We start from the raw sequence: 15,533 nt of genomic DNA on the forward strand, positions 1-15,533 counted from the left end.
GGGTGCCTAACAGAACGTTTTGTTTCTTGTGGGATTTAGTGAAAACTGTTAAAGTTGTTAAGTTGATTTTATACAAAATGATAAAAATCTCTAAGAAGAAAATGTATAATCTTAAGAGCTGAAATGAAATATAGAGACCATCTAGTAAACGACCTCATTAATAGATCTGTGAAAACTGAGACTCAGATTGTATGTCTCTAAGAACACATAATTAGTAACAGATCAAGACACAACTTTCCCTACAAAACCTCCCTGCCTTTACTTTCTAGATTTCTAGGCCAATTCTACTCAGTGTCTTCATTTTCTTCCATATTTGTTTTATTTCATGTTTCTCTCCTACAGTTCATGTTTTCTTTCTCCTTGGAAACTCAAAATTTAAACGTGTGTGTGTGTGTGTGTGTGTGTGTGTGTGTGTGTGTGTGTGTGTGTGACTTTAAAGAATTTGGCATTAAATAGTCCTCGATTCAGATCTAAGCTCAACATCTGATTAACTTCATTTTCTTATCTGAAAAATGGAGATAACATTAGAATTGTGTAAGGATTGAATGAAACAATGTATGGAAAGCTCTTATGGTTCTTGTCACATAATAAGTACTTAATGATAAATATTTTTAAATAAATAATATTATAACCAACTCCCAGGATGATTCCTCTTCAGCCATCCTGTCAGAGGTAAATGGTGAAATAAACCCCCAGAAGATGTCAACCCATCTTTGTAGGAGTCTACATTCTTTTGCAGCCATCCAATGAAATAATTGCATTTCTTTTCAGTGCCCTCCCGTGGCTACATTTTAAGAGGTTTTTTTTTTTTTAGACCTTCACATTTCAAGAGTGAGTCTGGCGGGCATGGTGGCTCACGCCTGTAATCCCAACAATTTGGGAGGCCAAGGCAGGCCAATCACTTGAGGTCAGGAGTTCATGACCAGCCTGGCCAACATGGTAAAACCCCGTCTCTACTAAAAGAACAAAACTTAGCCAGCTGTGGTGGCAGGTGCCTGTAATGCAAGCTTCTCGGGAGGCTGAGGCAGGAGAATCGCTTGAACCCAGGAGGTGGAGGTTTCAGTGAGCTGAGGTCACGCCATTGCACGACAGCCAGGAGAACAAGAGCAAAACTCTGTCTCAGAAAAAAAAAGAGTAAGCCAGTAGGCTTTACCCAGTCACACTGTGTGGGTGGACAACTGTATCAGTTTGGGTTCTTAAGAAGCAGATGCCAAGAGGAAGTTAGAAGGGCAAAGGATTTATTAGGAGATGTACCTGTGAAAAACAAAGGGGTGAGGAATCAAAAGTAGACAGGGATGGCCTTCAGACCATGCTGCAGGTTTGACATTAAAAGAAGGGCGTGTAAGGAAGGAGGATTAGGCAGGGAGAGCCTCAGGCTGCCTGCAGTTCTGAAGAAGGCCTGAGCAGCCCAGTAGGGGTGTTCTGGCACAAAGATTGCCGACGAAGGAGGCTTGTGTTGGGCAGGAATGGCAAAGTAGTATCAGTGTCCCTGTTTTGGTCGGTCATTGACTGGGATTTACCTGAGGAGACTGAGGCCTCAGTTTGAACAGCCAGAAGCTGACAGCTAACCACTCTTTCCCGACAGGTTATCTTTGAAAGGAGACCTCAGGTGCACCTCATGGCTTCCACAGCACTTCATCATCTTCCTACAAAAGAGCAAAATAAAACCAAAGGGTCTTCTGAAGTCACTGAGACAATAGCTGATCTCATTGGGCCAATGAGTCTTCTAAAAATTGTAGTTCCTTCTCCTTTGGCATTTCATAGTCAAGTAAACCTAGACGTATTATCCGAAGAATGAATCCCATTCCTCCTCCATCTTCTTTGGCTCTGGTGTGTAATCTGGATACTAGCCCCTAAAGTTGCTGTGTTTAGCAACTTCATTTCTCCATGTCTGTTGGGGGCTGGTTTCACAATCCCCTAAGGATAACAAAATCTCTGGATGCTCATGGCCTTTATATAAAAGGGCACGATATTTGCATACAATCTACACACATCCCCCCACATACTTTAAATCATCTCTGGATTACTCATAGTACCTAATGCAATGTAAATCCTATGTAAATCATTAGTATGCTGCATGGGTTTTTTGTCTGCATTATTTTCAGTATTGCACTGTTTTGTTGTGAAAACAGGGTCTTGCTCTGTCACCCAGGCTGAAGTGCAGTGGTATGATCCTAGCTCAATGTAACCTCAAACTCCTGGGCTCAAGTGATCCTCCTGCCTTGGCCTCCCAGAGTTCTGGGATTACAGGCGTGAGCCACCATGCCCAGCCTGTAGTGGTGGTGGTGGTGGTGGTGGTGGTGGTGGTGTTTGAGACAGGGTCGTACATTATTGCCAAAGCTGGAGTACAGTGGCACATACATGGCTCAACCTCCTTGGCTCAAACAATCCTCCTGCCTCAGCCTCTAGAGTAGCTGGGACCGTAAGAGTGCACCCCTGTGCCTAGATAATTTTTTTATTTTTTGTAGAGATGGAATCTCCCCATGTTGACCAGGCTGAGCTTAAAATTATGGACTCAACCTATCCTCCCGCCTTGGCCTCCTAAAGTGCTGGGATTATAGATGGCTGTGCGTGGCCCCTTGTTAATTTATAATTAGTTTACCCCCCCCCCAATATTTTTGATCTATGGTTTCTTGAATCTGGATATGGGACCTGCATGCAGATAAGAAAGGCCAGCTGTATTATGGTGTTCTTCACCGGACAAGTGACAGTCCCTGCTTGCTGGGTCAGTAGATTGTCCACGCGTCTTTGTGGCCACCTGGCTTAGGAAGCTCACAATTCCCTGTGAGTGCCCTCAGCCCTAGGCTTTCTTACGTGTGCCTGTGCTGGAGCATGTATATGGGAGTAGAAATAGCTTTCCTATGTTTGTTATCTTTCTTTAGTTACTACCAGAAGACAGCCTGGAGGGGCTTTCTGTTCTCTTTGACATAGACCTTCAATCCCTTCCCCAAACTGTCATGTGGTGCCACTGCTGCCTTCTGCCAGGGTCTGCTTTCTCTCTCTTGAGGGTCAGTGTTCCACTACGCTGGGTCCCCAGGGTCTCTGAGCCATTTTGTCTTTGGGCTTGGTGAGCGCCATGTGCAAGATTTCCAAGTCTTTCAAAGCTTGTGAAAATGTTTGCAATCTGAAAAAATATTACGGTGCCAAAAAAAAAAATGCAAAATGAAATTAATTTCAAAAACAATTACAAAAGTCATACAAAACTGTTATAGCAAAACTAAATTGCTATTTAATGTGGAACTTGAGCTCATTTTAATGTATTTGATCTTATTAAATTTGGTATAGAAGGAATGTACCTTAACACAATAAAGAAGCATCTATGATAAACCCATAGCTAACATCCTAACTCACTGGTGAAAAGTTAGAAGCTTTTCCTCTAAGATCAGGAACAAGACAAGGATGCCCACTCTAGCCACTTCTATTCAACATAGTAATCCTAGCTGGAGCAATTATGCAAAAGAAAGAAAAGACAGCCAAACTGGAAGAAGTTTAACTGTCCCTATTTGCAGACAACATAATCTTGTAATACAGAAAACCTTAATGATTCTACCGAAAAACTTAAAACTAACAAATGAATTCAGTAAAGTTGCAGAATACAAAAATCAACATACAAAAATTAGTAGCATTTCTACACACTAACAGTGAACTACCTGAAAAAAAAATCAAGAAAACAATCCCATTCAGAAAAGCTTAAAAAAATTAAATACTTAGGAATAAATTAAACCAAAGAGGTGAAAAACTGATACACTAAAAACTATAAAACATAAATTGAAGAAGATGCCAATAAATGGAAAGATAGACCACGTTCATGAATTGGAAGAGTTAATGTTGTTCAAATGTCCATACTACCCAACGTGATCTACAAACTTAATGCAACCCGTATCAAAATTTCAATGACTTTTTTTCACAGAAATAGAAAAAGCCTGAAATTTGAATAGAACCACAAAAGACCCCAAATAGCCAAAGCAACCTTGAGCAAAAAGAACAAAACTGGAGGCATCACACTACCTGACTTCAAAATATACTAAGAAGTTACAGTAATCAAAACAGTACAGTACTGACAACAAAGAAGACACAGACCAATGGAACAGAATAAAACACAGAAGTCAGTCTGTGTATTTACAGAAAATTGATTTTTGACAATGATATCAAGAACACACATGAGGAAAGGACAGTCTCTTCAATAAATAGTGTTGGGAAAATCATCTGTCTACATGCAAAAGAATGAAATTAGACCTTTATCTCATACCATACACAAAAATAAATTCACAGTGGATTAAAGACTTAGACATAAGACCTGCAACTATAAAACTGCTAGAAGAAAACAAGATTAAAAAAAAGAAAACAAGACAAAAGCTCCATGACATTGGTCTGGGCAATGGTTTTTTTAATATGATCCCCAAAAGCACAGACAACAAAAGCAAAAATAGACAAATAATATTATATCAAACTAGAAAGCTTCACAGCAAAGGAAACAATAATCAACAGTGAAGAGACAACCTGGAAAAAAATATTTGCAAGCCACACATTCAGATAAGGGGTTAATATCCAAAATATACAAGTCAATAACAAGAAAACCAAGAAACCAATTAAAAACTGGCCAAGGACCTGAATAGACTTTTCTCAAAAAAAGGCATACAGATGGTCAACATGTATATGAAAAAGTGCTCAACATAATTAACCATCAGGGAAAGGCAAGTTAAAACCTAAGTGAGATATTACCTCACACATAGTAGAATGGCTATTATCAAAGATGGCAGGGCACAGTGGCTCCTGCCTGTAATCCCAACACTTTGGGAGGCCTAAGCAGAAGGATCGCTTGAACCCAGGAGTTTGAAACCATCCTGGGCAACAAAGTGAGCCCATCTCTACAAAAAATAAAAATTAACCAGGTATGGTGGCGTGCACCTGTAGACCCAGAAACTTGGAAGGCTGAGGCGGGAAGATCACTTGAGCCCAGGAGTTCGAGGCTGCAGTGAGCTGTGATTGCACCACTGCACTCCAGCCTGGGCGACAGAGTGAAACCGTCTCTCCAAAAAAAATGCACAAAAGATAAGGTGTTGGCAAGGAAGTGGAGAAGGGGGTACCCTTGTACACTGTCGGTGGGAATGTAAATTACTACAGCCATTATAGAAAACAGTATGGAGGTGCTCAGAAAAATAGAAATAGAACTACCATATGCTCCAGCAACCCCACTACTGAGTATATATCCAAAGGAAATCAAATAAGTATGTTAAAGAAATATCTGCACTCCCATGTTTGTTCATTACAGCATTATTCACGATAGCCAAGATACAGAATCAACCTAAGTGCCCATCAGTGAATGAATGGATAAAGGAAGCATGGTATATTTCCACAATTAAATACTGTTCAGCCTTAAAACAGAAGGAAATGCTGTCATATATGACAACATGGATGAGCCCAGACAACATTATGTTAAGTGAAATAGTCCAGGCAAATCAAATACTACATGATCTCATTTATATCTGGAATGTAAAAAAAAAAAAAAAAAAAAATTGAGGCCGGGCACGGTGGCTCACGCCTGTAATCTCAGCACTTTAGGAGGTTGAGGCAGGCAGATCATGAGGTCAGGAGTTCGAGACCAGCCTGGCCAACATGGTGAAACCCCATCTCTACTAAAAATACAAAAATTATCTGGGCATGCTGGCACGCACCTGTAATCCCAGCTACTCAGGAGGCTGAGGCAGGAGAATTGCTTGCACCCAGGAGGTAGAGGTTGCAGTGAGCCACGATCACAGCCTGGGAGACAGAGCAAAACTCCATCTTGGGGAAAAAAAGAAAAATTGAATGCATAGACGCAAAGAGTAGAATGGTGGGGCTGGGGGTGACGAGAGGTGGGGCAGTGAGGGAGCTGGGGAAATGTTGGTCAAAGAGCACAAAATTTCAGTGAGACAGGATAAATAAATTCAAGAGATCTGTTATACAACATGGGGACTATAGTTAGTGTGTTATATTTTTGAAAATATAATTTTTTGTGTGTTCTCATCACAAAAAGTAATTATGCGAGATAACGCATATGTTAATTAGCTCATTTGAGCCATTCACAATGTATACATATTTCAAAACACTACGTTGTACACAATAAATACATACAATATTTTTTGTCAAAAAACTTTTAGGCCGAGCACGGTGGCTCATGCCTGTAATCCCAGCACTTTGGGAGGCTGAGGCAGAAGAATCACTTGAGGTCAAGAGTTCAAGACCAGCATGGCCAACATGGTGAAATCCTGTCTCTAATAAAAAATATAAAAATTAGCTGGGTATAGTATCATGCACCTGTAATCCCAGCTAATTGGGAGGCTGAGACATGAGAATCACTTGAACTCCGGAGGCAGAGGTTGCAGTGAGCCTGGTCCATAGAGCAAGCCTGCACTCCAGCCTAGCCCCAGGGTGAGACTCGGTCTCAAAAAAAAATAAAACAACCAACAACAACAAAAACTTTTAAATCTATTTAAAATGGCTATTATCAAAGATAGCAGGGCACAGTGGCTCCTGCCTGTAATCCCAACATTTTGGGAGGCCTAAGCAGAAGGATCACTTGAACCCAGGAGTTTGAAGCCATCCTGGGCAACAAAGTGAGCCCGTAAGTTGAGACTTCCAAAAGTCTTAAAAACCATCCTAAGTTCCTTCAGTCCTAGAGTTCTTTCTCAGTTATCACTGTTTTTGGTTCTCCGGCTTCTTGATAGTCTCCTTGGAAGAAAAACAACTGCATCTTTCCCTCCAAAGGCAAGAGCCATCTCTGTATCTCTGAAGATCTAACCTTCTGCCACAGTTCGAATATGTTGGAAACGTAATCCCCCATGCAAAAGTGTTGAGGGGGCGCCTAATAAGAGGTCATGAGGGCTCTCCTCCCGGGCTGTTTTGCCCTGCCGCCTTCCACCTTGGATGACGCAGCACAAAGGCCCTCAACAGATGCCAGCCCCTCCATCTTGCACCTTCCAGCCTCCAGAATTGTAAGAAATACATTTCTGTTGTTCTTTTTTAATTACTCAGTCTCAGGTATTCTGTCATAGCATCAGAAAACACACTAAGATACCTGCCTAGGCCATGAGGACCCCAAGACACAGCACAAATTTTCTAGAAGCTCTAACCAGACCACCTTTCTCCTACTCCCACGGTAAGGTCCTTCCTTCCCCTGTCCCTTGCAGCCCTATGGGATTTTTTGCTTTCTCTCATTCTCCAGGCCTTCTTCAGCTCCATTTCCTGCAAGATTGCATCTTTTCTCCTGGATATTTGGTCCTCGCTGGACTGAGGTGGCAGCCCAGGGTTGGGAGCAGGCCTCTGGCTGGCCTCTGGTCAGTAAGCCAGAGGGGTCACCTTGTCCTGAAAGACAACCCAGCCATTGGCCATGTTTTCTGCCATCTTCTGAGTATTCCCAGTGACCCCCCTTAGCAGTTCAAGACAAGTTGGGTTACACAACAAGGCAGCACAATAATGAAGCTCCCACCCCTGGCTTGGGCCTGGGCATTAGAAAGCCCTGCCTGCGGGGGGCAGGGGGTGGGGCCCTCACATGCAGGAGGCAATGGCTAGTAGCTTCACCAGAGGATCCTCTGCCTCCTCGGTCCAGGCCTCCCCCTGGGGCCGTCCCGCCTCTTCCTCATTAAAGCCTGTGCTCAAAGGAGCGGGGTTGTTTTTCAGATTCTTTCAGCAGTGAGTTATTGATCAACACTGATAATGCAAGCAGCTTGATCTCACCCTCCACTGGCAGAGATTAATTAGCTTGATTCCCAAGCATAATTCCTAATTAGGCACGGGAAGAAAGGAAAGAGAACACAAAGGAACTATTCTTCTCCAGGAACCACCGACCTTCTGTCCAGGGGTGGAGGAGGAAGAAACAGGTAAGCATGTCCCAGCACCAGAGTGCTTCTTGCCCAGTCCAAAGCTGGGCAGCCAGCCCATGAGCACAAACAACACCGAGGATGGTGCCGGTGCCATCCTGCACAGGTCTCAGAAGAAAATGTGCATTTTATTTGTTTGCTTTACTCTCTGCCTAATGATGCGCAGGGAAGGCACAATTAAGCAGGAAGCTTTGAAGTACCTGCTCTAGGCTTGCTTGGCCACCAGAGGCTGAGGATGCAAGCAGGGGAGAATTCAGCTCCATTGGGCTGGGGAAGAAAGGTTGGATGGGGAGGGGGTAGTGGCCCTGAGACTTGAACAAAAATAGTGAAAGGAAGCACTTCCTGCAGCTGAGAGGCAGCAGCCATCTTGTTCTGTTGTGGGCATTTTCTAGAGTGTTCCAGCCAGGACCGGTGATCCAAATGGCTCTTCCCTGGTGGTGGGTGGGGCAACAGGAGGTAGGAAGGACCTTCAATGTGGCAACCGTGAGGTGTGGCCAGTCAACTTACCCATGCTGAGCTTCCATTTCTCTTCTGTGAAATGGGGATAATCAACGATCGCATCAGCTTACGTGACGGTTGTGAGAATTAACTGAGGAATTCAGAGATGCATTGCACATAGGAGGCACTTCCTAACCCACCTAAAGAAAGCAAACCCATAGGGCAGCAAATCAGAAGCGGATAAGGACTGACCTCCTCCTTATTCAGTAGCACATGTCTAATAGACCCGACTGTGTCCCGCACATGCTGCCCCTGAGGAAGGCTTATTATAAGGAGCTACAAACAATGTAACCTGGGAAAGACAGTGGACTCAGGTATAGAACAAGAACACCTGCCTGGGTGACTGGGGACCAGGATGCAGGGAAGGCTGCCTGGAGGGAGTGACACACCCCTGAGTCTGAAATGACATTTTTGGCCAGGAAACAATGATTTGGTGAAAATGAGTTCACTAGAGGTTAATAAAAATTGGCAGTCCTGGCCAGGCACGGTGGCTCACGCCTGTAATCCCAGCACCTTGGGAGGCTGAGGCAGGCGGATCACGAGGTCAGGAGTTCGAGACCAGTCTGACCAACATGGTGAGACCCCGTCCCTACTAAAACTACAAAAATTAGCCAGGCATGGTGGCACCTGCCTGTAATCCCAGCTACTCAGGAGGCTGAGGCAGGAGAATCGCTTGAACCCAGGAGGTGGAGGTTGCAGTGAGCCAAAATCATGCCACTGCAGGTCAGCCTGGGCAACAGAGCAAGACTCTGTCTTAAAAAAAAAAAAAAAAAAAAAAATTGGGAATCCCTGCTGTCTGCAGTAGGCCAATCGTGTGTCCAAGAATCATGAGAGTATCCTTCCCCATCACCACCACCACCCCACACTCACACCAAAATGTGTCACCCTTCAATCCCTTGAAGTCTGTCTGCTCGCCATCCTGATCCAAACAAGCCACTTTAAATAAAGTGCAATTATGAAACAATAGGGGACATTCGAACACTGGCCGGACTACTGTTGATACATTTAGATGTGATACTGTGGTTATGTTTTTCTAAAAGTCCTTGTCTGTTAGAGATACACACTGAAGTATTTACAGAGAGAATGATACAATCGCTGTCTGGAATCCACTTCAATGCCACCCAGTGTTCGAGGGTGGGGAGTGGGGTTAGGCGGTTTCAAGGAAACAAGATTGGCCCAGTCTATCAGCATCGATGCTGGGTGAGATAGGGAAGTGGGGGTTCATTATACACTTTACTTTTGAAAGTGAAGTTTTTCATAATAAAAAGTTGAAAGACAGAAGGAAGGGAGATGGGAAGGCAGGGAAGGGAGAAAGGGAAGGAGAGAAGGAAAAGATTCTGCTCAAATGTCCCTTTGGAAACCTTCCTTGACCCCCGCGTTGGTACGGGACGGGGGGAACGGGGAGGCTGTTTTCTGCTCAGCCAGAGCAACAAGGCCCATGAGGAGACAGGAGGGATGTCTGGAGAGCAGTCCCAAGCCACAGAGTCCTTCTGGGGACCATCCACACCATGGAGAGAGAGCAGAACAGAGAGCATAGCACAGACCCATGACATAGCGCTGTGCCCATGACATCAGCTGGCAAAGGGCCACGGGACCAGGAGGGAGGCATTAGAAGGGCGAACACTAGCAGCTGTTGAATAGGAAGAAACGTGAACCAACTTCTCTACCTAAGGAAGTGGTGGCAAGGCCGTGGAGGTTCGGGAGAGGGACAGGTTCCAGGATTAGAGTGGCTTTTTTTTCTTGAAGGGGGAGAGGCTACTGTAGCCGCAGGTACCGAGCATCTGGTGTCCGGAGAGACGCAGCTACTCTAGGCAGTTTCTGATCTGGAACCAGGAAGTGTCTGTCTGCCCACAGGCAAGCAGATGCTCTGGCCTTGGTGCTGGGCCTGCCACCACCAGAGGCAGAGATGCCCCCACGTGCCTGCGTCAGGCATGACAGGTCACCCCTGAGTCCTTGGGTCTCCCCAGGCCTTCTCCAGGCCTTCCCAACAGGGCTGAGGTTGAAGAAAACGCTCAAGGTTCACCCCACTGCTCCGACCCTCTCACCAGAAGAGAAGGGCTGTGTCCCAAGAGCAGCCTGCTTGGGAAAAGAATATGTGGGGTGACTTGTCCAGATCTGCCCAGGGAGGCTGGGAATGGAGAGAGAGAGGAATCTGCCAACCAGTTGGGGGAAAGTGGATTTTGCAACAACCTTGATGATATTAAATGCTTGGGGGGCCTGGGAAGACCAAATGTTTAATATTTGGAGAAGAGGCTGTCTAAACAAAGTAATTAGGAGGCTCCTTTGTAGTGATATGAAAGAGATGAACTGGGTATACCCGACATCAAAGACAGGAGATTCAGTGGGGAATGAGGCCCACGGCCGGGCGTGGGCAGCGCTGGAGGACAGGATCTCGCAGTGTGCTGTGGGGGAGGGCAGCCCCTGCAGTGTGCATGTTGAGTGCTGGGAAACCCCAAGTAACACTTCCCCACTCATTTAACACACTTCCTAAAACCTCTCTCTCAGACGAAGGTTAAACCTCCCCAAAAGCTACTTTTCAAAAGCAACCTTTACCACCAACCACGAGAAACACAGGAGCCTGCCTTCCACTGTTTACCATTGGGCAGGAGGTCGTTTATGGACCATTCTCTCGCCCAGGATAAACTCAGAAGTGGACACTGAGGGCAGGTTCTGGGTGCCACCAGGCAAGCTAGGGCATCGGAGTTCAGCAGAGCTGGGTGGGAATTCTGCTTCTCCCTCCACTACCTGAGTAACCCTGGGCAAGTCGCTTAGCCTCTCCAAGCATAAACTGCTTTGCTTGTAATATGCAAATAATAAGGGGTGGAGGAATTTTTTTTTTTTTTTTTTTTTTTTTTTTTGAGACAGAGTCTTGCTCTGTCACCCAGGCTGGAGTGCAGTGGCGCGATCTCGGTTCACTGCAATCTCTGCCTCCTGGGTTCAAGCAATTCTCCTGCGTCAGCCTCCTGAGTAGCTGGGATTACAGGCGCCCGCCACTACGCCCAACTACTTTTTGTATTTTTAGTAGGGACGGGCTTTCACCATGTTGGTCAGGCGTTTTCCCAGGACCCAGGCAGACAGCTGATTCCAGCATCCATGTTGCATCCCCCTCCTGCTGTAGCTGGCGTCTCCCAGAGCCGGGCACCCACCGCAGAGCTTCTAAGCCCAGGCCCATTTGAACACAGGAGGACTTCTGAAGTTCATTTAACCCCAAAATCAGTGATTCTACATCATATTTTGAAGTGTTTACAGGTAAATCATGTGATACTGGTATTTATTTTTAAAATATTCTAGCCCAAAGTACATGGTAGACAAAATAAGAATGTCAGGATGCTGATAATTAGTGAAACTAGACGAAGATACACGAAAGTTTAATTTTGATTCTCACCTACTTTCATGTGCATTAGGAAACTTTCATAATAAGTTAAGGGAACAAAATAGGCCAAGATCAGTTGCTCATGCCTGTAATCCCAGCACTTTGGGTGGCTGAGGAAGGCGGATTACTTGAGGTCAGGAGTTTGAGACCAGCCTAGCCAACATGGTGAAACCCCATCTCCACTAGAAAATACAAAGAAAAAAAAAATTGTCGCCAGGCGTGGTGGCAAGCGCCTGTAATCCCAGCTACTCAGGAGGCTGAGGCAGGAAAATCGCTTGAGCCTCCAAGGCGGAGGTTGCAGTGACCCAAGATTGCGCCATTGCACTCCAGCCTGGGTGACAGAGTGAGACTCCATCTCTAAATAAATAAAGGAACAAAATACATTTCAGTCTTGAGCTCCAGTTCCCTGCTGGGAGGAGCTGAAGCTGAGCTATGGCACCCTCTGCTTTTTCTCCCTCATCCCTAAAAATGTGGGGTGCTTGGTGCCAAGGGAGATCTGAAGACGGCCACCACTCAGACCAGCAGGAGAGGCCAAGAAGGTGGTAAGAAATTACAAGGTATTGTAGCACATGCTCCCCAGGGTGAGGACACAGGACTCTGGGACCTAAGGAGGGAGCAGTTAACTCAAGAGGGCCCAAGTCAGGAAGGACCTGACCGTGGTGACAAAGCCAGTTAATAGGACCAATGGTTTTGCAACCACAAACATTGGTCTGGGGGACTGCGGGCCCAATGTGGTGGGAGTTTTAGAGCAGGGACCCCTCCACTGCACGTGGATTCTCATAATTGCTAAGTTGCACTGAATTCTCTCTCAACCCATTTGGAGGCTCTCACCAAGAAAGGAGTCCCTTTGAATTGGCAGGATGTTAAAAGCTTCCTCCAGCCATTGACCCTGGGTCCCCTTGGTAGAAATAAATCAGATTTTCCAGGCAGTCCTCAGTTTCACGTCCATTCCCTCATTCAATCAATTATTCAATTACAAATCATTTTTAGTATGAGTTTATGGTTCAGGAATTCAGGCAGGGCTCAGCTGGGCAGTTCTTGTGCCCCACATGGCATTGGCTAGGAATAGGCTACCCCGAAGATATCACAGTGTAATGGGAGATGGGAAATAGGTTAACACAAAGTTACTATACTACAAGAAAAATCTGGCCGGGCGCGGTGGCTCAAGCCTGTAATCCCAGCACTTTGGGAGGCCGAGACGGGCGGATCACGAGGTCGGGAGATCAAGACCATCCTGGCTAACACGGTGAAACCCCGTCTCTACTAAAAAAAATAAAAAATAAAAGTAGCCAGGCGAGGTGGCTGGCACCTGTAGTCCCAGCTACTCGGGAGCCTGAGGCAGGAGAATGGCCTGAACCCGGGAGGCGGAGCTTGCAGTGAGCTGAGATCCGGCCACTGCACTCCAGCCTGGGCAGAGCAAGACTCCATCTCAAAAAAAAAAAAAAGAAAAATCTTCAAATCTTCAATCTTCAGTCTTCATGGGTGTGAGTCTTCCCTGGTAGAGAGTTCTTTACTAAATTGTATTCCTGTGTTAGCCAGCCAAGCACTCACGGAGTACAGTTGTCCCTTGCTATCTGTGGCAGATTGATCCCAGACACTGCCACCTCCAGCCCTGTGAATACCAAAACCCATGGATGCTCAAGTCCTTGATATAAAATGGTATGGTATTTGCACATAACCTACACACATCCTCCCATATACTTTAAATCATCACTAGATTACTTATAATACCTAATGCAATGTAAATGCTATGTAAGTAGTTGCTACACTGTATTGCTTAGGGAATAATGACAAGAAAAAAAAAGACTGTACAACTTCAGTACAAATGCTATAATTCATTTTTTTATCTGAATTTTTTGATCCATGAATACAGAGGGCTGGCTGTATAAAGAATGTACAATTTGGTACTTTACTCCTAGTTTAAGTCATCTCTTTCAGCCCATACGGGTTGCCTGGGGCAGGGCAGGGGTGTGCGTGTTGAGTCGGCGCTATACCCTGTTCCACAATGCGTGGTATCCTTTGCACACAGCTTGCAGGGCTGCCTCCAAGGATGGCTGCCTTATCCCCCACCCTTTCTTCATGGCACCCTCTTATCTCCACCCCCTTTCCTCTTCTGAGTCCTACCTTTTCTTGCCAGACCAGGGATTTGCCAATTATTCTGGATGGGCAGAGGGAAGGGGCCCTCAGATCCTGCAGATGGAGCATCTGAAAGACAATGAGACGCTGTACACAACCAAGCTCAGCCTCCTGTAAACACATCCTCTGGGTGTCACTATGCGAAAAGACTTTGTCTCTTTACATTGCACAGCGAAGTGTCCCTCTGATTGTCTTGTTGTTGGTGCGTGCATGGATTCAGGAAGAGGAGGTATTTGGACCCAACGACAAAGGTTCATCTCGGTGGTTTGTCTCCTGTGTTTGTTTTGTGCCTGCCCCATATGTATCCACCCGACTACTGGCAGCAATCCCTCCAGGACCCACCTCTGTCTTCGTGGTTTGTGTGTCCTGGTCCTGCTCCTTGGCCCCAGAATACACGCTACACATCTAACCTACCCAGTGCCTCATCCCTACGGCTACAGCGATTGGCTTAGGAATGGGCAAATGATCCAATCAGAGTAAGACTGTCTAACATCTGATCCCACTTATCCTGGAGCTAGAAGTCCCACCTTTCCAGGCTCCTCCATGTTCCTTTCTGCAGCAATGAGGAGGAAGGCTCATTCCCTTCTCAGGGAGCTTGCTGTGGTGTCCCAATCCTGACTGTCCCCTCTCCACCCCCGCCTATGGCTCCCCTGTCTCCTGGCATTCTCATCTGCCACTGAATTCTTCCCACGCCAAACGCAAGTTAGGAACCTAAGCTCGGATGAAATGCTGGCTTAGACCTCATTGCTACTGAGAAGCAGAAACCACACTTCTTAGTTGGTAGAGGTGGATATGGACTGGGGCCATAAAGATTCCTCAATCATTGAATAAGGATTTCATTATTTGGACTACTAAATACATTAGATTATTTATACTAACTAAATAAATTAGATTCATTTTTCGAAGTTTAAAATCGTTTTCAATAGAGACTAAAAAGGCTGTAGATGAGATGGGAGAATCTTTCAACGCCAGACTCTTCCCGTCTCCTCCCTAGTATGTATCACTACGCCTTGCCCAGAGAGACTGTAGGGGTGTTCAGAAAAAACCATGGCTGGTTGATTCCCTGGAAAAAGGGGCGCTGTCGCAGAGAACTCTGTGCCCTTCCTGCCGACACTGGGGTATAGAGGAGGCAAGTTCCCCTCTGAAGGTGAGCATGATTCACCAATTAAAACTAAGAAATTTACTTTGGTATGTTACTGTTAACTAACCTACAGACTTTTTTCCAGATTTCACCATGCTTTCCAATCTTGTCCTTTCCCAGTTCCAGGATCTAGTGCAGAATACCAGGTTGCATGTTAGGATGTGTCCAGTCTGTGACCATTTCTCAATCTTTCCTCGTTTTCTCATGACTTCCGACATTTATTTATTTTTTGAGACTGAGTCTTACTCTGTTGCCTAGGCTGGAGTGCAGTGGCCTCATCTTGGCTCACTACAACCTCCACCTCCTGGGTTCAAACGATTCTCCTGCCTCAGGAGATTTGCTCTGCCTCAGCCTCCCAAGTAGCTGGGATTCTCCTGCCTCAGCCTCCCAAGTAGCTGGGATTACGCGCGCACCACCACGCCTGGCTAAATTGTATTTTTAGTAGAGATGGGATTTCACCATGTTGGCCAGGCTGATCTCGAACTCCTGACCTCAGGTGACCCGCCCGCCTCAGCGTCCCAAAGTG

At 45.7% G+C, this 15,533-nt stretch overlaps 1 protein-coding gene across 3 annotated transcripts in view; it reads left to right on the top strand.

The window, feature by feature from the left end:
- TCF12 (transcription factor 12) overlaps positions 1-1,792 on the top strand; it is a 375,367-nt gene extending 373,575 nt beyond the window's left edge. For all 3 annotated transcript variants that reach the window (XM_045397269.3, XM_045397270.3, XM_073995881.1), the window contains one exon: positions 1,586-1,792. The gene's annotated coding sequence lies outside the window, so the exon portion shown is untranslated. The remainder of the gene's footprint in view (positions 1-1,585) is intronic.
- The last annotated feature ends 13,741 nt before the right edge of the window (positions 1,793-15,533 follow it).

This window comes from Macaca fascicularis, chromosome 7 (assembly GCF_037993035.2).
Source record: "Macaca fascicularis isolate 582-1 chromosome 7, T2T-MFA8v1.1".
Lineage (NCBI taxonomy): Eukaryota > Metazoa > Chordata > Mammalia > Primates > Cercopithecidae > Macaca > Macaca fascicularis.